Genomic DNA, 19486 nt, shown 5'->3' with positions numbered 1-19486 from the left:
TTGGCTGCTGAGGAGAGAGAGGAGCAGGTTGGAATGTGTGGAAAAGCTGTTTGCAGGCCGAGCACATGGAGGTTGGTGTTGCAGAAGCCAGGCAGTGGGACTTGAGCTGCTTTGAGAAGTCCAGTGGGTTGTTGAGCTTCAGGTGGGTTCTGCAAATGCTCCTGATGATGGCCAGAAGAAAACCAGTCCCAACACAGCAGCTTCCTGAGCCTTACACTGTTTCCTTCACTGTGGGGCATCTTCCAGGATCCAGCTGAGATGTTGGGATGAACACTGGGGAACATTGCTGAAGGGGGCAGAAAGAGTTTGGAGTGGATGAGCAGGCTGAAGGGCTGGACAACCAGGACCCCTAAAACACTTGAACCCAAGGAAGTAATTTTGAGGTAAGCAGCTGTGCACTTGAAAGACATGAGTGGGGGTTTAAACCCCCAAGGACTATATCATACCCTTGGATGTTGGGAGAGCTCTGTGTGCAGGAGCTGCACATCAAATCTGCCAGCCTAAGCTCACACAGAGCAGGATTCTGTTGTCCATCATCAGACCTGGACCCTCCCTGCCCTTACTCTTTTTTTCCAGGGCTCAGCAGTAGGAGAAGGAAGAGCTGCTCAGCAAAAGGGCCAATGCAGGAAATCAAAGCCACATTCAAAAAGCAGCAGGTGATGGTCACTAGTGAAGTTAAGGAAGCCAACTGCAACAAGGAATTCTGTGCCTAAAAATGGTCCTGAGAGAGAGAGGGTATCTGCTGGACAGACAGCTGGAAAGGCTTGGGGCTTGTGCTGCTTTCCCAAGCGTAGTTCCATTGTACTATTTCTCAGTGGGAGGGTTTAGAGGCTCAGTTTACAGGTTCCTCAAGATCAGTATCACAGGGGTAGTATAATCAAAAGGAGGATCTGAAGGAAAAAACACTGAAGAAATGAGAAATCCAACTGTTCAGCCTGCAGACAGTAAGGAAGAAAATATTGGAGGTAATCTATTAACTACTTCATAATTCACATCATTTTATAGGGCTGGGGGTTTTGGAATTGTGGGCTGCAAAACACAGTGGGAAGACTGTGGTAAGAGGTGCTAATCTTTATGGCTGGATTCCCCTCCAGGCAGAAGGGCTTTAAGTAGCACTGGGGAAGCCAAGCTCTAATTCAGAACAAATTGAAGCCAACCTGATGAATGTGAAGAGAGGAAATGTAAAGCCTGCTGCTGTATCAATGGAGGAAGCCTGCCTGATGAGCAGGAGAACTTGGCAACTTCCACTGCTGAGAACTGTAATGTAATTAGTTTCATGAGCTGCTGTGGGATAATTGGTCTGTACAAATAAGTGATTATGGGCTGGGTAAGGGGGATAAAATAATTTTAAAAGAGGAAAAAATAGGGGCAGGGGGAGGGGTGAATCAAACTTTGCTCTGTTGTTGGGAAAGATGAAATTTAGCTGGCAAGTGTTGCTGCACTAATCCGATGGCAGGGCAGGTCAGTTGCCTTCAGCTGGGAAAGAGGTTACAGATGGGAAACACTACCCTGTCCAGGTTTTGTACCACATTTTCAGGAAAATGCAGAGAAAAACTGGCCCTGTGCAGTCCCTGGGCTATAGACGAATAGCTGAAAGCTGGGCTTCACAGAAAAACCACCAGAGGCTGGTGGAAAGGCAAAACACCAGCTGCCAGATGGAAGCTGGAGGCAAGTGAGTTAGAGACACACTGAAGCTTTCTTTATTTTCTTTCTGCATACACACAGCAGAGATGATGGATTGTAAGCACTGACAGGAAGAGCAGATGATGCACTGCATGGGCTGGTGCCACAGCAGGTACTTGCACCATGTGGTTGGTGTGGATGCAGCAGAGGGGACTCTGATGGACAGGCCAGACCAGATGATCTCACACATCTCATGGCCTTAAGAGCTGTTGCTCTTAGTATAATGTTCCTTTCTTCGAGGGTTTCCCTCCCCCACCCCAGGAGAGCGCTTTCACATGTGATCACCCCAAGGCTTTCACATGTGATTCCCCTTGGAAAGGCTTTCTAATGTCCTCTTAATTGTCAGGGTCAGTAAAGTAACCCTGAATGGTGATTCAGCCGCATGGGATGTCTCCCAGAAAACGAGTCACCTCTCTCCAAGGGTATAAATCTGTGGCATCCCAGGAGCCCTCAGCAATAAATAAACTCAACCCAAGTGCTCTTGCAGCTCACCACCAACTGAGCAGAGCAGATGAGCTCCCTCGCGGGAAGCAGAGGCAGGCTGTGAAGCCTGTAGTAAGATCATCTCTGACTCACCGAGTGCTGCCGGGGGGAACAGCTGGAGACAGAGCTCCAGCAAGGAGGACGCAGTGGCTGTGGCATGCACGATTTCCATCCGAGAGTGCAACAATCTCAGCAGAGAGCTCCGTTCCTCGAGCTAGGTGAAAAGCCTCTCCTGATAAGAAGGGACTTGTAAAAGTAGGAAGCAGCCTGTATTCCTTTCAGTAAATAAATATGACACTCTGCTTTTGCTTTGCTGCCGCAGGGTGCTCCCTCTGATCGTTAAGCCCGAGACCGCAGCCCGGCCGTCAGCAGGGTTGTTTGCTGCCCTGATTTATGGGCTGGAAGCGACCACAGAGCCCCTTCATGCCACTGCTGTCTTCTGTGCCATGCTTGGAACCTGCAGGCAGCTGCCAGGCCCGGCTGGAGAGGAGGGGAGGGAGAGAAGTCCTTTCCTGCTCCCTAGGAGGAGTTTTTCTGCACCTGCGGAAGTGCTGGGGTTGGGGATCCCTGGGCAGGGCTGGGGGGTTGCAGAGTGGCACAGGCTGTCCCATGTCACCTGTGCTGGTACGACACGTGGAGTGGTACCATGAAATGCCACTGTTCTGTGGCAGCCCAGGCCTGTGCTCTGCACTGCTGAGAAACCCTGTGCTGCCTCTCTGGCACAGGACCTGATTTAGCGCAGTGCATTAGAGCGTTCACCAGTGTGTGGCTCCTACATCTTGCTGCTGTTAGCTGCTTTTATTGTATTAGGGGTCTAGAAATAGGGAGAAAACACCCTGGTATCACCTTGGTAGCAACAAAATAATTGCTCTGCTTTCCCCGAGGAAATCCAGCTTTGGGCTTTCACTCTCCCTTTCCATAAAAAGCAACTGTTTCCTATTGCCATAATTTAAACCCATATCTGTTTTAAAATTCCTGTTCCCTCAGACCAGTGACAGACTGGGGAGCTGTGATAACTTTCTTGTGTCAAGGTAACTAATGAGAGGGAAATTATGTGGCTCTCCATGGAAATGCTGCTGTTCTCAACTATTTGAGGAAAGCTGCAGCTCCTCACCTGTACATTCATACTGGGACTGGCTGTGGACAGGGGATGCAAGTGGTGCCAGAAGGGGTCCAGGGCACAGGAACAGGCATATGCTGATGTTACACACAGTGATAAAAATCTTGTAGTTTAATTGACCCTGCTTCCATATGCATTAAGGTGAATTTGACACAATTATCATTATCTTGCTTCATGGAGCTAATAGAGTTAAATACCTCTTTTCTCCATATTCACTGAGATCATTGCAGCAAAGCCCTCTTTGTCAAAACACAGCACTACCTTAAAAACAGTTGTATGAAAACCAGCACATGACCTGCATGTGAAATGAGGAGTTTGTTGCTATACAAACACATTGCTCCTGCAGGTTGCTGCCTTCCCCTCAGGTTGCACTTTCATTTTCCCAGCCTTTCCCATCTGCTGGCACTAGCTGCCGCTCTGCAGCAGCCGCAGCAGACACCAGGCTGTAGGGAACGAGGGGCAGCCTGGCTGTCCCCAGCAAAGGACAATCGTCAGGCAGGGCTGGGCAGATCCAGATGCCACTCATGTCCTCTGCCTGAGTGGCTGTTTTCAGCTCAGTCCCAAAATGCATGAGAACTGCCTGATGTTTGATCTCCTCTGTTTGCAATGCCGATGCACACTGCACATCCTGTTTCTTCCCTGCTCACTTGGTTTTTCAGCACTCCTGGAGAATTGCCAAAAGTAAAGAGGCAGCTCCACAAAATAATACTTACAGCTTTTTGTTCCAGAATGCAAGTTCTTCAATATTTCTTAAAGAAATACAAAGGCTATTTCTTGAGCAGTCTGTCTAATCCAATGCAGATATCGTAGTGCTCTTGATCCCCTCGTTAGCTCCCCAGCAGTTAGTACCCAGTGTTCTGAGCTCTTTGTGCCACAAACTTCTTCAAGTGTTAGAATTCACTAGCCAGGTATTAATATTGATTTTTAGCCTATGTGGAATAAAGAGTGAAAAATCCAACACTGTTTTTCATGAAGAGCCATTTCATACTTTCATAATAGATATCATAAAATTCCATCAATTACTGGGGTCTCTTCAGGGGACCTAATTATTGTGCTATGCATACCTAGTCTGAAAACTTAATAATATCTCCAGATGCTACCAAAAGTCCTTTGGAGGTCTTACATTCCATGAGGGAATCCTCTGCTCTGTTTGGTTTTATTCTTTCTTTTAAATGAACTATCAAATGTACAGTGAGGGAGATGAACTGGGAAACCCTGCATTCACACAAATTCAGGGTGGTATTGTCCCTGTAAGGCAGGGATGGAGAGGGGGCGTTTATTTTATTTTTTTTAATAATTGGATCATCTGGGATTTGCCTTAGGTCAACTATTTAATGGTGACTGCCCAGTGTCACATGCTCAAGGAACTGCAGATAGATCCCTCCATTACTGTAGGAATTGTCAGTGCTGTAGCAATTAATGGGCAGCTTTGGGGTTGCTTTTGGGGGGGGAGAGGTTATCCTAGCAGAAGGTGAATGCCAACAGAGGCAAAGCTATTTTAGTGACTCTTTGTGTGAAAGCAACAAGATACAGGGGGAGCACTGGGAATTTTATACATGGGCTGCTTGACAAATGCCCACCAGAGCAGCATGTTCCACCCCAGCACAAAAGCATTCTGGATGATTGTGACCATACTGGGTGAGGTGTTTCTGGAGTGTTTCCCCTCTTTCAGAGCTCCAGGCACCAAGGCCTGTTGCAGTCTATGGCACTGTGTGTCAGAGAGAAACAGGAGTGGTGCAAGCTCCCAGCACAAAAGGTCGGTGACGTGTGGCCCATGGGAAGACAAACCAGAGCCATAGAACAAGCTCCCATCTTCCCATTTTCACATCCAGATGGCTGTTATGAAACAAGGAAACATGATGTGCCTGAGTCTGTCTGAGAAGACAAAACCACATGGGGTGGATCATGCTAATCCCTTCATGTCTGAACCCCAACTCCTCTTGGGTGCATTACTCATCCTGAGGCTCTCCAAAGAACCAGATTTTCCTTTAGATGTCTGATTTTGCTGAAAGATCTGAGAAATGCTCAAGGGCATAAATTATTCTTTTCATAGCCTGTGATAATGTATGATTCTTAAATTGCCACCAGATCTGCCTCCTTCAGATAATGGAATGAAAATAATGCTGTGCTTGCCCTGAGCCAGAAGGAGGATCTGGTCCAAACCATGTCATCTTTCAGCAACCCAGCAGCATCATGGATGCAGATGGTGGGGATGCCGGGACAAATGCAAGGGTTGGAGGTTCAGAATTCAATATCAGCCACTCAAATTAATTTCTTATAACAGTCCTCAGAATTGGGACCAGGTTTGTAGGGAAGCTACGTCTGTCAGTATGGTGTAAATCAGTGTGACGTGTACACTGCGAGGTGACTGGAGCACTGGTGTCCAGTAGGACAGGAGGTGGTTTCTTCCTCTGTATTACCACCCACTGAAAACCCAAACTGGGACATTCATAAAGCCTCCTTTAAATAAAAACTTCATTTTCATTTTAATTATAAGAATTATCCCCACTAATATTACTGGTGCTTACAGCAGTTACCAATTGCATGCTTGCAACCTTCCTTGACCAGCAGCAGACATGGGACCATTCCTGAGCTGTGAAATGGAAACTGTTTTCACATGACTCAAAGAGATGATACTTCCAAAAAAGTCAATAAACATCATAGTACCTGCAGTAAAATCAGAGTTAGAAACCCTAAATCAGTGAAGGCTGCAAAAACCACCAACACAGGGAGCTATAGAGCATGCAGTATTTATACAAAATGAGGGGAAAACCAGTCGGAGGATGTTTCTATACAACCATTTTGGGTTTTCTGGCTAGCATTCCTTACCAGCAGAAATACAGGCATCAGCCAACAGCACCTGATCCTGCTTTTCCTGGCAAAATTGCCACAAGTTACAGTGGGAGCAGGACTCACAATAAAACACATCGATTTCCCAGGCAGCTTTCTATGGGAGCCACACTGTGACTTTGATTGCAGATGGAGCCCATCCAGGCACGCTGACTGCCAGGCACTCGTGATCATGGTGGCTGTATCTGGGCTAAATCCCTGCTGTCCCTACAGGAGACTTGTAAGGCAAGAAAGCACAGGCATCAACACACAGTTTAGGCACAGGTCTGCCAAGACCCTTTCTATTGCCACAAGGATATTTCTGCCATATGTGAGGAAAAAAACAAAAAGGCATATTAATTTAATAGTGGAGGAGACATTCTACCACACTCATTTATTGTAACTGATGAAAAGGCTGTAATGCAAATTGTTGTGCCAAGTCGCCTTTGCTAGCCAACATTTTGGCATGTTACATTCCTATCTAGGCAGCTTTTAATTATTAATCATTTCAAGTGTTTTGAGAGTTGAATTTCTGTGGATTTTAACTGATGGGTTATCATGGATATTAAACACTGAGCCCAAGTGTCAGTGTGAGGCTGTTGGCGGTGATCTTGCACCGTTGCTTCTGGCTGTGGGTGGCTGCAGAGGATGACAGCTGAAACTGCAAATGTGAGAAACTCTCAAATGGGTATCCATATGAGGCAGGCCCTGTGGGTTGACATTTTTGCATTGCTATCCATTACAGTAATTGATTCTTAGCCAGTGTCCTAAGTTAAAACAAAACTTTAGCTTCTGCTTTTCCCATGTTCACTTGTAGAGGTTTTGGGATGTGCGCGATCATTTCCAAGAGTTTATTGTTGTTGGCCAAGTAGGACTTTCCATGGATAAGAGAAGATACAACTGGAAACAGAGAGCTCCTCGTTCAACACTGATTCCAATCACGTGGGATAATTTCAAATGGATCTCAGTGTGAGTGAGCCAATGATCACGTGCCCATACCCTGAGACAGTGACTGATCTGAAAAATGATACATCCATGTAATCCTGGGATCAGAAGTGCTTGCTTCTTATATTTCCAACTATTTGCCAAAGCTGAACAACTCCAGCTCTAGGAACTATTGATAGAATATGATTTCAAAAGAGAAAGATTTTGCAAATCTTTTATACATGTATTAATATTAAATCCTCTGGAAAATTTCAAAATATGACTTTGCACTGAGTCCCCTGTGACAGGACATCACCCATGAGAAAGAATGAGAGGGGAGAATATAGCTCAGAAAAGCTGACAGTTTAAACTTCCCCAGAGAAAAATAAAACCAAGGAAATGATTTTTGTGTATGTGATGGGCTTGGGGGAGGAGGCTGGGTTTGTTTTATTAAGCAAATGACCCATGGCACTTCTGCAAAGAAAAAGGCATATTTTAGATAGTAAAACTGTGTGTCTTACTTGGAATCAGTAGTCTATGAAGACTGTTGGAAGTTACCACTTTTAAAAGATGCCTCAGTCCTGTGTTCAGTCCAGCTAAACAACCTGGGCAGTCAGCCCTGGGACTTTAATGGATGGATGGATGGATGTCATCAGGAAGAGAAGGGTCTGGATTTATCTACAGAGACTTGGAACATTTGGGGCAAGTGTTCCAAATTAAGAAAGAAAACATTCCGTGATTTACGTCAAAACTATAAAAATAAGCGTTTTGCACAGCTCATGCTCTGACCGAAGTCAGTATCCAAAACATGCAAAAATTACTTTTAATTACTCCAGCTCAGGACAAATGAAATTCTCCTTGGTGTTCCACGGCTGAAATATTTGTCTTGTCCAGACTTTTTCCTGTAACCATTCCCAGACACAAGAGGTGCTGTGTAGAGGTTCAGAAAAATGCCATGATATCCATGACAGAGGACACAGGAGAGGGGGAAGGGAGAAAGCAAAAGGCATTATTTGTAGTTCTTACAATATTAATATAGTAATATTAATATATATTATGAGCCTCCCACAAAGCTCCAGCTAAGGCTGTGGCTCTAGAGGACTGGTGCTGCCTTAGAAATACATGGACAAAAAAGGCAAGGAAGGGACAAGGGCTGTACCTGTGATAATGTCCACACTGCCGTGTGGTTTTTAAATAAGTGAGGGTACAAATTAATTAAATTGTGTTTTAAACTCAAATCACATCCTGCTGGCATCCAGAGTTGCTACAGGAGGATGCAATGTTACTTCCTATACTTGATCTTCTGTGTAAGTGTTTCGTGGAATCATTGGTTTGTAAAGGGATGAAAGAGGGGGGGTGTATGTCAGTCTATGTGGTACTTACAGCTCCCCTACACTGCCAGTGAGGATTCTCCTGCCAGCAGCACTTGGGTGTTGCTCCTCAGGCTGAAAACTTTCCTTTTGCTGCAAGGACTTCTCCACAAGAAGTGCCAGGTGCAGAGTGAAGCCCTTGAAGGCATTCCCTTGACAGAAGGGTGATGCTGATTGGGAGTACAGCACCAGTTTGCAGTGTACTGCCTAAGAGAAAAGGCACTTCAGCTGGGGGAATAATTTGCAGTAATGAGAGTGAAAGCTAAACTTTGCAGCATAGCTCTTGTCAAAAAAAAAAAAAAAACAAAAAAACAAAAATACCACGTACCAAAGTCACAGTGAGCTTCTGGAATACCTGACAGGCATTTCTTCTGGGTAGGGCTCCATAACACACACTCACTTCACAAGCCATTTGTTTTGCCTTACAAACTGTCACTATTGAGCTGATGCCACCAGTAGTTGGAAGGAAATGTGACTGGAGCTCCTCCATCAGCACTTCTAATTTCCTTCCCCAAGGTGGGAGGAGTGGCACATAGAAAACTTGCATGTGTGTGTCTCTATGGAGAACGCCAACGAGGCAACACAAATGAGCAGGATTGTTTATGCTGGGTTATCAGATGGTGTTGCTACCAAGTACTATGTGTGATTAGAAGAGGAGGGAAAAAAAAAAGAAACTTTAAACTGAATTTTTGGTGCCAGAGTGGCTGGGCATATCTGCTCTTGGGGTGTTGTTGGATTAGGAAGATGCATTCCTACCACCCACAGGTGTGCAGAGCAAAGACCTCTCCTGGTGACCAAGCCCTCCAGGTGATGCTGCAGGCTCCTGAAGGAGCATAGCAGTGGGAACACGTGACTGGGGTCCCAGCAGGGCTGCACTGCTACAGCTTGTACCGGGCTGAGTGCACAACTCTATTTGCTGTATCAGAGGTGACTCCAGAAGTCTCATGCTCTTCTGAGGGCTTCTGGGTTTCCATATGAGGTAAACCTTGGTCTGTACAGGATCTGACACTTCATTACACCAAGAAATGCACCTGCATTCCCAAAATCCTTCACTGAAATCCTGGCATGGACATGCACAGAAAGCAGCAGCTTGGATTTTGTGTCAGTGGCCCCTGGGGCAGGAAATCACTGTGGCATCTCCAGGATCTGTACTGCTTTGTGTGGATGCAGAGTCACACCTTAACTCTGAGCACAGCTAGTGATTCTTGGGATAAGCTTCTGGCTTTTCCCTAAGAAAGGCAGCTTGAGAAAGGGCTGCTCATCCCTTCACCTCAGCTGGGCTGAGATCTTCATGCTTGTATGAAAAATGAATTAATCTTCTGAGGGAGAGAGCTGCTATGAAATAAACATCAGATGTGACAACCACACAGAGTTAAGAGGAGAAATAGTGGATTGGGGGTGAACAATAACTGACTGCGGCCAAAGAAAGAGCCAGGGGAAGAACCCATTGAAGATCTTCATTGGCATCCCATCCTCTTCTGTAGTGAAAGCTGGCATATTGCAGGACAGATGATTTCCCTGCCTGTTTTTTTATAGTGCTTTACACTTCCCAGGAGTTGTTTCTATATGACTGTAATAGAGCTGTCAAAATAACAGCTTGTGGTGGAGGATGCAGTCGCACCTCTCAGCTCCGTGCTGCCCTTCTCCTGCAGCACCTTGCTTCCAATGAATGGCTGGAGGATGAGGCCAGATGAAGGTGACACTGGCTGTGAGTGCAGGACATGGCTCAGCGCTCATTTGGCTGCCCTTCCCAGCAAAGCCATGGCCTCAGGCCTCTCCAGCCTTTTGCACTGTCAGCCTGGACTCAGTGATGGTCTCCTTTGCCCCATGACCTATAGAAGGTCTTTTGCACCTTCCAGCCTCAAGTTCTGCATCCTGCCCTTCCTGCCCAGCATTTTTGATCCAACCACACTGTGCAGGCAACACATGGAGCACAGTCACAGACAGACAGCTGATGATTTGGGGTTTTGGCAAGTATTATGCTACTGCGGCTTGACAGGGCAATGAGGGTGGACAAGATCTAGTCCCTATCCACTGCAAAATGGCTATTGGGTAGATATTGGAACATATCTCAAGGAGGAATACCTCAGGACTACCTGCCAATGACTGCCTGGAGGGAAGCAGTATCTTGGTGCTGGGGTAATGATGGCTCTCCCATGCTTGGGGAAAAGAGTGTTAGGAAGTGTCCAGACCTGCTCCATCTGGGAATGATTGTGTAAAGTCAAATGGGTAGCAATATCAGAGCAAAACATTAATGAAGGGACTGGAGTCCATCCACCCATGTCCACTTGTTTGGAGGCATCAGGCTTTTTCTCCCTTCTTTTATCAGACATTTTCGGTATCCTACAGGTGCCTACTTGCAAGGTCAGCATTTCCTATGCATGAGAGCACTGCCTCTGCTGAAGATGAAGGCTGCATAGATCCAATGTACCAGCTCAATCAGATGTTTAAGTATCTCTGCAGGAATGATCACTGTCATTTAATTTGCTGCTGATCAGTGTTGTCATATCTATTTGTAGAATACAGTATAATCTATGGTGAAATCCCTGGAGGATCTTCAGCAAATGCTACAAGTAATTGAATCTGCTGATTTCTAAAGGTCAGGTGAAAATCGAGCATTATTATAACACAGATGAGGTGATGATGACACCAAGTAGCTTTATATTTCAAATGTAAAAACTTGTACTTACTGATCATTGCTGTATGCCATCCCTGTGGAAGATGAGTGAATAAGACAATCAACCATAATGTCCATTTTCAAGCCTGTCAGTAAAGCAATGTAGTTTCTGAAGAGAAGAAAAAGGGATTTATTTTTCCAAATCAACGGCTGGGGGGTGGAGAAGAATTTCAGAGAGGCGTGAATAGGGAAGCATCAGGAAATTGTTTGGGTGATTTTACTGCAGAAGTGTCTCACTGATGAACTCTGAGGCTGAGTGCTGCTATTTCCAGTCCTGGCTCAGTACGATCCCCCCGAGCTGGCACAGCTACTTTCCATCTCTCTTCCAGTAAAGAAGTGGATTTCCCTTACCAGCAAAACTAATTTTGTCTGGCTGACAAGTTATAAAAATTTTGTCTTTTAATTTGGATTGTACAGTCTGGAATTCACTTGTGCAGAAATGAAGGAGAAACGGAAGGCAGGTGGTCTGGAAAGTGGCAGGGACAATCAGCTTTTGAGGGCACCAGACTAGAGCAGCTCACTGAAGAAATGGTTTGGCCAAGGAACAAAGCTGATGGAGGGTACCAGCAACACAAAGCTCAAGCTGGGGTGCTAGTATGCACTAAAAAATCTGCATGCTGATAATAAGTTGAGATTTTTTCCCAATAAAACCTAACTCTTTTTTTTGTTTAAAGAAGAAAAGTGTTTCTTCAGGACTAGGCTTTTGTTGTCAAACTTGTCTGGGCCCATTAGAAACTCCCCCAGCCTTCTGGAATACCACTAGTTCCCATCTGCTTCCCTCAAAGTAACCAAGTCAGTGGAGAGCTTGGCAGGAACCAAATTGGCAAGACAAGAAGTGGGTTGAAACAGTGACTAAATGTGGAATGTGTCAATCCCTATGAAGCTGCTTCTAACCCCAGCACACTGTATGGTGTCTAACAGGCATTTATAGGCCACACACCACTGACTTCTCCTGCAGCAACTCCTGCCTACAGGTGCTCTGCACAGGGCAAAACTGTGCTGAGGTCATAAATTTTGTGGCTGAAAAGCCTAATAAAAAGGGTAAATGCATGTTTGCTTGTAAAAGACCTTCCCCAGAATAGATTAAACAAGTTATCCTGTGCTTTTTCACTGCAGAAATATGTGCAGGCTGCAAACTTCCTTCTTTAACTGCTCTGTAAATCATCAACCTAGAGCACTGCAGGCTACAAGAGCTGCCAGGACAAAACCTTGAAGCTTTAAGCCCAGGAAAGACTTAAATATCCACCTTACTTTACATAACCTGGTGACAGCAATATGGATGTACCTAAGGCTGAGTGCTCCCATGCTCCAATGGATCAGGGCCTAAATGGACACATGGACACTTCAAACAGAGGCGTCTGTCTGCAAAAACTTCCTCTCCTTGGGAGGAGGCTTCTCTCACAGCTCCTGCGTGGGTGTCAGGGCACATAAATCCCCCAGACTTTGTTGCTCTGCCAGCAAGCAGGACAGAAGAGCAGTAAAAACCTGCCAGGTCAGTTAGAAACCAGCTGAGTCACAATGCTGCAACAGGGCCACCTGAAAATAAACAAGCCTGTTTGGTTATTTTGGTGCTCTCCGGGGAGAAAGCGAGGGCACGCAAACATGGATAAATAACTGCTCCCGGTTCTGGGTCTCTTATATAAGGTGATGATTATAGAAACTGCAGTGTACAAGAGGGTGGAAAGGGATGCAAAGATCAGAGTTTTTAAAGGAAAGTAGGTCTGGGTGTTGAGGGGGGAAATGGAAATTACCAGCCTTCCTTGAGGCTTGATAAAACCAAAGAAGGTGGTGCTGTATTGTAGTGATGTCCTGGCTGCAGACAAGACACGAGCGTCCTATGCTGGGGAAGAGCTGCTCAAAGACTTTATATAGATCTTCTCTTCTGGATGAACTGATGTATGGGACTATGGGACTATCAGCTGAGCACAGTGCTGGGAATAAATTATTTAATAGCATAAATGGTTTCCAAAGAGAGCTGGGAGAATATTGTCCCAAAGTAACCAACACTTCTTGTTCCTTCGCAAGCACAAACGATAATTGAATTATTGCAGACATGTAGAAAGCAATTTTGTAGCCATCCTGACACTAATGTTGGTTGGTTGATTGGTTAGTGAAGAATTTTTCACTACATATTTTCCTTTCTTTTAAGCTTACTGAAGAATGCAGGATTAATACTCAGGATACTTTTTCATCCTAATCAGAAACGAAGCTGCTTACAAACTAGGTTCAAGCATCTTTAAAACCTTATCATAGAGGGACTGGGTTTGGGCTGTGTTAAGACAGGCTGCTATTTTATTCAGAATTGTTTAGAGAAAAATAGGGAAGGGTTTCATAAAGCACTAAACATTACACACAGATATTTTCCATCTCCTCCTCTTTTAAACACAGATCATAACTTGCCGGTTCCCTAAGCTGAAATTTATTTTCTTATAGCCAGGTTGTGAAAGCTGTGGGAATGGAAGTGATCCGTTGTTCTAATCTGTACTGAGAGTACCAAACGCCCTTATGTCTTCAGCCTGATTGTGGTGGCAACATGTGCATTTCCAGATGCATTGGTGAGTGTCTGGAGGTTACTCTTCATTGCGTGCTCTTTATGATCTGATCAGAGTCATACGCTAAAGAGCAGATGTCTTGCAGCAATGTAATTCTGAGTTATGCTGCCTGAGCTGCATTTCTCTCCCTGTTGGGTTTCTGATTGCTGTACCAGAAGCAGCATCACAACTTCTTTCATGAAGCAGGTCTTGGTCACTGGAAAATCTCTTTGGGAAAAATCATTGTGCTAATGTAAGACACTGGTTTGGAGCAGGGCAGAAACACAGTGGGATGGATCTGGGAAGATAATCAGTGTACTCCACGCTAGGGATATTGCCTGGGTGCTATTCAAGCTTCTGTATCTCTCATTCCTGCTACAGATCTATGTTTGGCATGTACTCCACAGGTGAATTCACACAAGGACACAGAGAGAATCCTCTTGGATGTTTTTGGTACCTCCCTTCCTTGGGGCCAAGTCTGCTCTCACTGCAATTAGCAGGAGCTTGTGTTGCAGTTCTTGTGTGCAAGCCTTGCTCAGCTGAGCAGTCTCCCTGACCTCAGCAGGCTCCTTGTGTGCCTAATTTAGGGCTGGAATTTGCCAGCGGGCCGGCACCCACCGGGATGCTGGTAAGACCTACCCAGTCTATAGACCTACTGTTTTAGATCATCCCAAAGACTGCTCCTGGTGGGCATTGCCAGAGGGAGCCCACAACACATACGGGAGCCAGATCTTCTGGATTGTCCCAGCTGTGTGGTGTTCCCCAGTCTGTGGGCATCTAATGGGTCAAAGGGGCACTCATGCTTCTAGTGACAGCACATAATGACAGAGAGATGAACATGTGTTTATGGCACAGCGTTATCATGAGGCAGGAATGATTAATGAGAAGCAAAAGTGTCTCTGGGACACAGGTAAAGGCGCACTGACACTGGTTTTATAGGTTCTGGGTTGCAAGGATCCTGATTGTCACCCTTCCCTCCTGCAAGGCTGCAAAGGGAAGAGCTAAGGCAGCAAATCCTGCTCTTGTTTTGGCTTCCTTCACGTGCCTGCTAAGGCGTTGCTATGTGAAAATCCTGGCAGGGGGTGGGAAACGCTGTGTCTGTTGGAGCTGAACAAGTTCCTGTGTGTTTAGCAGTTGTGGTGTCCTTGTTTGCTCTTTCTTGCGAGGCATGTGAATGGAGTCCTTTGTACATCAGGACATGTGGTAGTGCCCAGGTACTCCTTGCATATAAAGGAATATTTGTGCAGTGGCAGCTGAGCCATGGAGATGGTAGAAGCAGGTGCCTTGTCTACATTTCATAGGAAAATGGAGTATGTTTTATTGAATAAATCAAGGCTTTGTTAGCTAGGCCACCTTATTCCTGCAGGGAATCTGTAGGAAAGATTTATATTAAGTGTTCTCTGATGATAATGATGCTTTTAAAATAGAATTCAGAATATTATGCCACCTAAATCTTGATAGCCCATTCCTTTAGCTCAGAAATACTAATGCAAGGTGTATCTTGTACTCCATATTTCATGGCTGTTCCAATTTCTTTTCTTTTTGAGCTACATCTTAATGTGGAGTTAGAGGCTTTATCTCCACAGCTATACAGTCCCCCCCACAAGCCTCTCCAGACATGCAATTTAACAAAAAAAAAGCTTGCTTTGTTCCTCAGCATTATATGGTATAATCAGGAGAATGAATAGAGATGCCAGAAATATTTATGACTTGATTTTTTTTCAGAGATTGAGAGGACAACTAATACACAATATTGATTTCATGAGAAACTGGGGATCCTCACATCAGAGAAGCATTTTTTTCAATATCCACTCCAGAAATATGACTCTAAATGAAGTGGGTTTTTTGAGAAACTAAAGGATGAATAGGAAAAGTTTTCAAGATGGACTGCTTTTTTTCTTTTCCAAAACATGAAGATATGCTTTGATAATCTAGATTTGGCACTCGTTGGCATTTGGCGTCCTACCCAATGTTAATCCAACCTTCAGAAAATGTGCCATAACCTCACTACCCCTGAAGCATCATTTCACTGAAAATGTTTTGGTTTTTTTTTCAAATCACCTAAGAGTGCAGCATTTATGGACATTCATAAAACAAACCAGAACACAGCATTTCAGTTTCAAATCAAACTCTTAGCTGATTTAAACTCTCTCTTTCAAAATTTCTGAATACAGTTATAGCTTTTTAACTATCCTAAATACAAACGCAACCATTTAGTGACATCTCTTTTTTTTTTTTTTTTTTTGGCTGGGTTTATGATATTTCTTGAGATCAGCTTTTGGTTCCAAAGGGGTGGTGAGCTGCTCTGCTCCCACCCCTGAGATACTGAGTCTGATGTCTAATTATGCTCTTTCCTTCTTTCTTGGTTGTTCCCTGGTACAGTGATGACAATTTTAGCAAAAAACCTCCAGCTGTACTGAGACTGTGGAAGGAGTTGAGGCTTGGGGTTAGAGCTTGAATTGTATGTAACCTCTTATTTCCTACTCTGTCTGGCTTTGAATGGCAGCTATGAAAATTATATGCATACACTTTCTACTGTAGGTTGGTTTTACGGGGGCTTTCACTGCAGTAGATGGACTTTGAACAAATAATTTTAAGCTGGTAACTTTAATCAATGCAATTTTTTCATATTTTTTTCCTTGTAAAACCAGGTTCTTCAATGTCACTTGTAATTCAGCACTAGCTAAATACTGCTGGTTTCCTAGGGGAGACGTGCTATTGTTTAAATCAGAAAGGCGAATATAAATGAAATGCAATATCCTGTCTACCAAACCTGTGGGACCTGCTGATGAACAACTAGTCAAGCTGCAAATGCAACTTAGTTTCCATTCTTCTTCCAATTCCTGCAAAGAAAGATCTGCACAAAGAATGGGGCTCCTAAAATCCCAGTCTGAAACCAGTTGTAATGAAAGTCAGCTACTGTAACTCTATAGCTCTGGACCTCTGTGCCTTCAGAAATTAAAAGCCCCATTCCTACTGATTTTTTTAAATTAACATTTAATAATAGTAAAAGCATTATTTCCATGCAAGAAAGAATCCTCAGAAGAGGGTTTTTTGCTAAGAAACTCTTTCTTTTGAGGCAACTCAGAGGACTTGCCTGTCACTGTTGGATGCTGCCCAGAGCCATGGCCAGACCATAGGATTGTATAGCATCTCTTGGCTTCTGGAATCAAATGAACCCCTTGTTCTGTCCCCGGTTGTGTGCCCTGCACATCCCTTATCCAGCCTCATATTCCAAATCCTGGGGCACCCATCACCACAGATTGAACCAAAACACCTTTGTCTCGCAGTCCAAGCACAACTGTAATAATTTCTGTGGTTTATACCTACCTTCTAAAAGCATAAATAACTGCTATCAGCTCCTGGGTCTATGGGGCAGCACAGCAGAATGCTAATGAGACCTGCTCCTTGCTACCAGCTCTGTGTGGGCCAATAGGTGTTAACCTGAATTTTAATCTCCTGGCAATGAACACCTTATTATATAGCTGTGCCTAAGGGCTCAGCAGGTTTGTGCACCACACACAGCATGCTCAGGTGGAAGCTGAGCTTGTGGGTGAGCATTCAGGAGAGAAAAGACAGTTCTCAGTTTCTGCTGATTGCCACCATCTACACATAGATGTACTACTACTGTACTTGCTGGGATGAGCACTAGCTGGAGGATATTTCTGTTTGGATGGAGAAGGGGAGAGAAAAAGAGAGACAAGAAGTGTCAGCCCCCAAAATGTGCTTCATAAAAACGTGCATACAGCACACACTAGATGCTTGTACCACAAACTGGTGTGATACTGATCCTGCCAGCTCTCTTTTGCCATCCCAAGGATATCAGTATGAAAGGAAGATACAAGGGACACAAATTTTTCCTTTTGTTGCTTTTATCAGGCCTATTTTAATCTGCTTGCCTAAATTAGCCAGAGGGGCTGTTAGTCAGCAGCACAACACCATTTTCTGTGAGCAGGGCCTTGGGGCTTTCTGTCCTGTATCTGAAGAAAGGCACATTAGCATGAGAGATACAGGGAGTTTATTAGATGCTGATACTCCATGGTTCTCTCCCAGCTCTATTAGTAATCCAGTCACCAGCTCCTGTCTCTCCCCTTGTTCTACAATTTCACACACTCCTGCTATTGTGTCTGCTGCACCTCTGATTCACAAAGCTTCTTCCTTCAACTTCAAATTACCTTTGCAGAGTAACTCATGGTATGAAAATATTTTAAAGCTATTTAATAAGACTATGGCCAGTGCAAGTGGGAGGCAGCTGATGTTTAAGGGAAAAGGAATAAAGGAAATTTTAATATAAAGAGAACATATCAAAGGTTCTTAAAAAGAAATTGCTAAAGATGTTGCACAAGTGACTTACTGCATACATCTGTGGTTTTTTAAATTGTCTTTTACATTTTTCAACAATATTTTAATTAAAGGCTTTATTAGCAAGTGCCTTATTATAAAAGACTGATGCTTTTTATTATTTTCTACTTTATCATTTTTACAAGTGACTTTCTACAAATGTTTTGCTCTTAAAAGGTCATTCTGGGAGAAAGCAAGAAGGAAGTAACAGTGTTAAATCAGTCATGCAAAAGGTGTGATGTGAGGCATAGTTTGTTTTAATGAATTTCGTCCACTAAGTGAGTCTAATTTCTGGTCACAGCAATTTTGGTGTATTGATTTCCAGCCCCACACTTGCCTGGTAAACAAGATCTCATCACAGGCCCTGGTTTGTGTCAGTAAGTCCTTTCTGCTCAGGCAAATCAAATATTTTACTCTCCAGGTCCTCACAGCTTTCGTGCTCAATTGCACGCAAACCTCTAAAGGAAGAGGCTCCGAGCTGCAGCTGCAAGGCGGGGCAGGGCAGAGCCTGAAGGGGCTCCCGTCCCCATCAGCACTCCTGAACCGGTGACTCCTTATCCCAGGTCCCTGTGCCAGCTGTTTGCAGCTGCACAGCTTCTCCCTTTGCACCTGGGCACTGTCAGCCCTGACTTGTTCCTGGGCTGTAGCACAGGGGCGCAGGAGGAAGGCTGGCTGCAGCAGCAGGATGCTCAGGGCAGGCCAAGCTGTGTCCTGGTTCCCAGGCTGTTCTAAGGATGTCTCTCAGCTCACTCTGTGCTCACACCTAGGCTGCTGGGCTGATGGAGATCTAGCCTTTGCTTTTTCACAATGCTCTGAAGACATTATATAATTTTCAGATGTAGCAATTAAGCCACTGAGCAACTGGACCCAAAGTCTTAAATTTAGATCTGATGAAGAAGCAAAGTTCTGAATACAAACGAACTGCTGCTGCTCGGTTGCTTGTGGATTTAGATTGCTGTCTTTAGGTGCCTTTGCAGGTTGCTCACAAAGTAAAACAAGCTATAAGAAAAACCTCCATACAACCTCAAAAAATAAGAATAAGCTCCTGTTCCCCCCAGTTTAGTCCATGAGTCACTGCTCTTCACCATTCTTGTGGCCAGCTGTCCCAATGACTATACTGTGTGTACTGAGCCAGTGCTGATGTCTCAGCTGTAAGTAACACCCAACAAGGGAGCACTTAATATATTTAAAGTGTGTAAGGACCCAGCAGATATTGTGCCAAGACTGGATTTTTGTGCCTATCTGAGACCTCCTCCTTGGAGGATTTGTTCTTGACTGTTGTATAACACCTTCCTTCTGCATTGACCTCTGAGATAATGTGCATCAGGAACGTCATATTGTCAAGAGAGCCAGGCAGCAGCTTGGGAGATGGTACAAGGGCACATGAATAATGGCATTATTTCCAATCAGAAAATTGCTAAATTTAAGTAATTCTATTACTGAATCCAACAGAACACTGTGCAGCTTGGCACCTTATGCAGGGTGTGCACCTACATAAGATTCTGTTCATAACAGGAATCAATAAGGT

Source organism: Vidua macroura, chromosome 3, assembly GCF_024509145.1.
Source record: "Vidua macroura isolate BioBank_ID:100142 chromosome 3, ASM2450914v1, whole genome shotgun sequence".
NCBI classification, from domain to species: Eukaryota; Metazoa; Chordata; class Aves; order Passeriformes; family Viduidae; genus Vidua; species Vidua macroura.
This window is presented reverse-complemented; position numbering follows the sequence as displayed.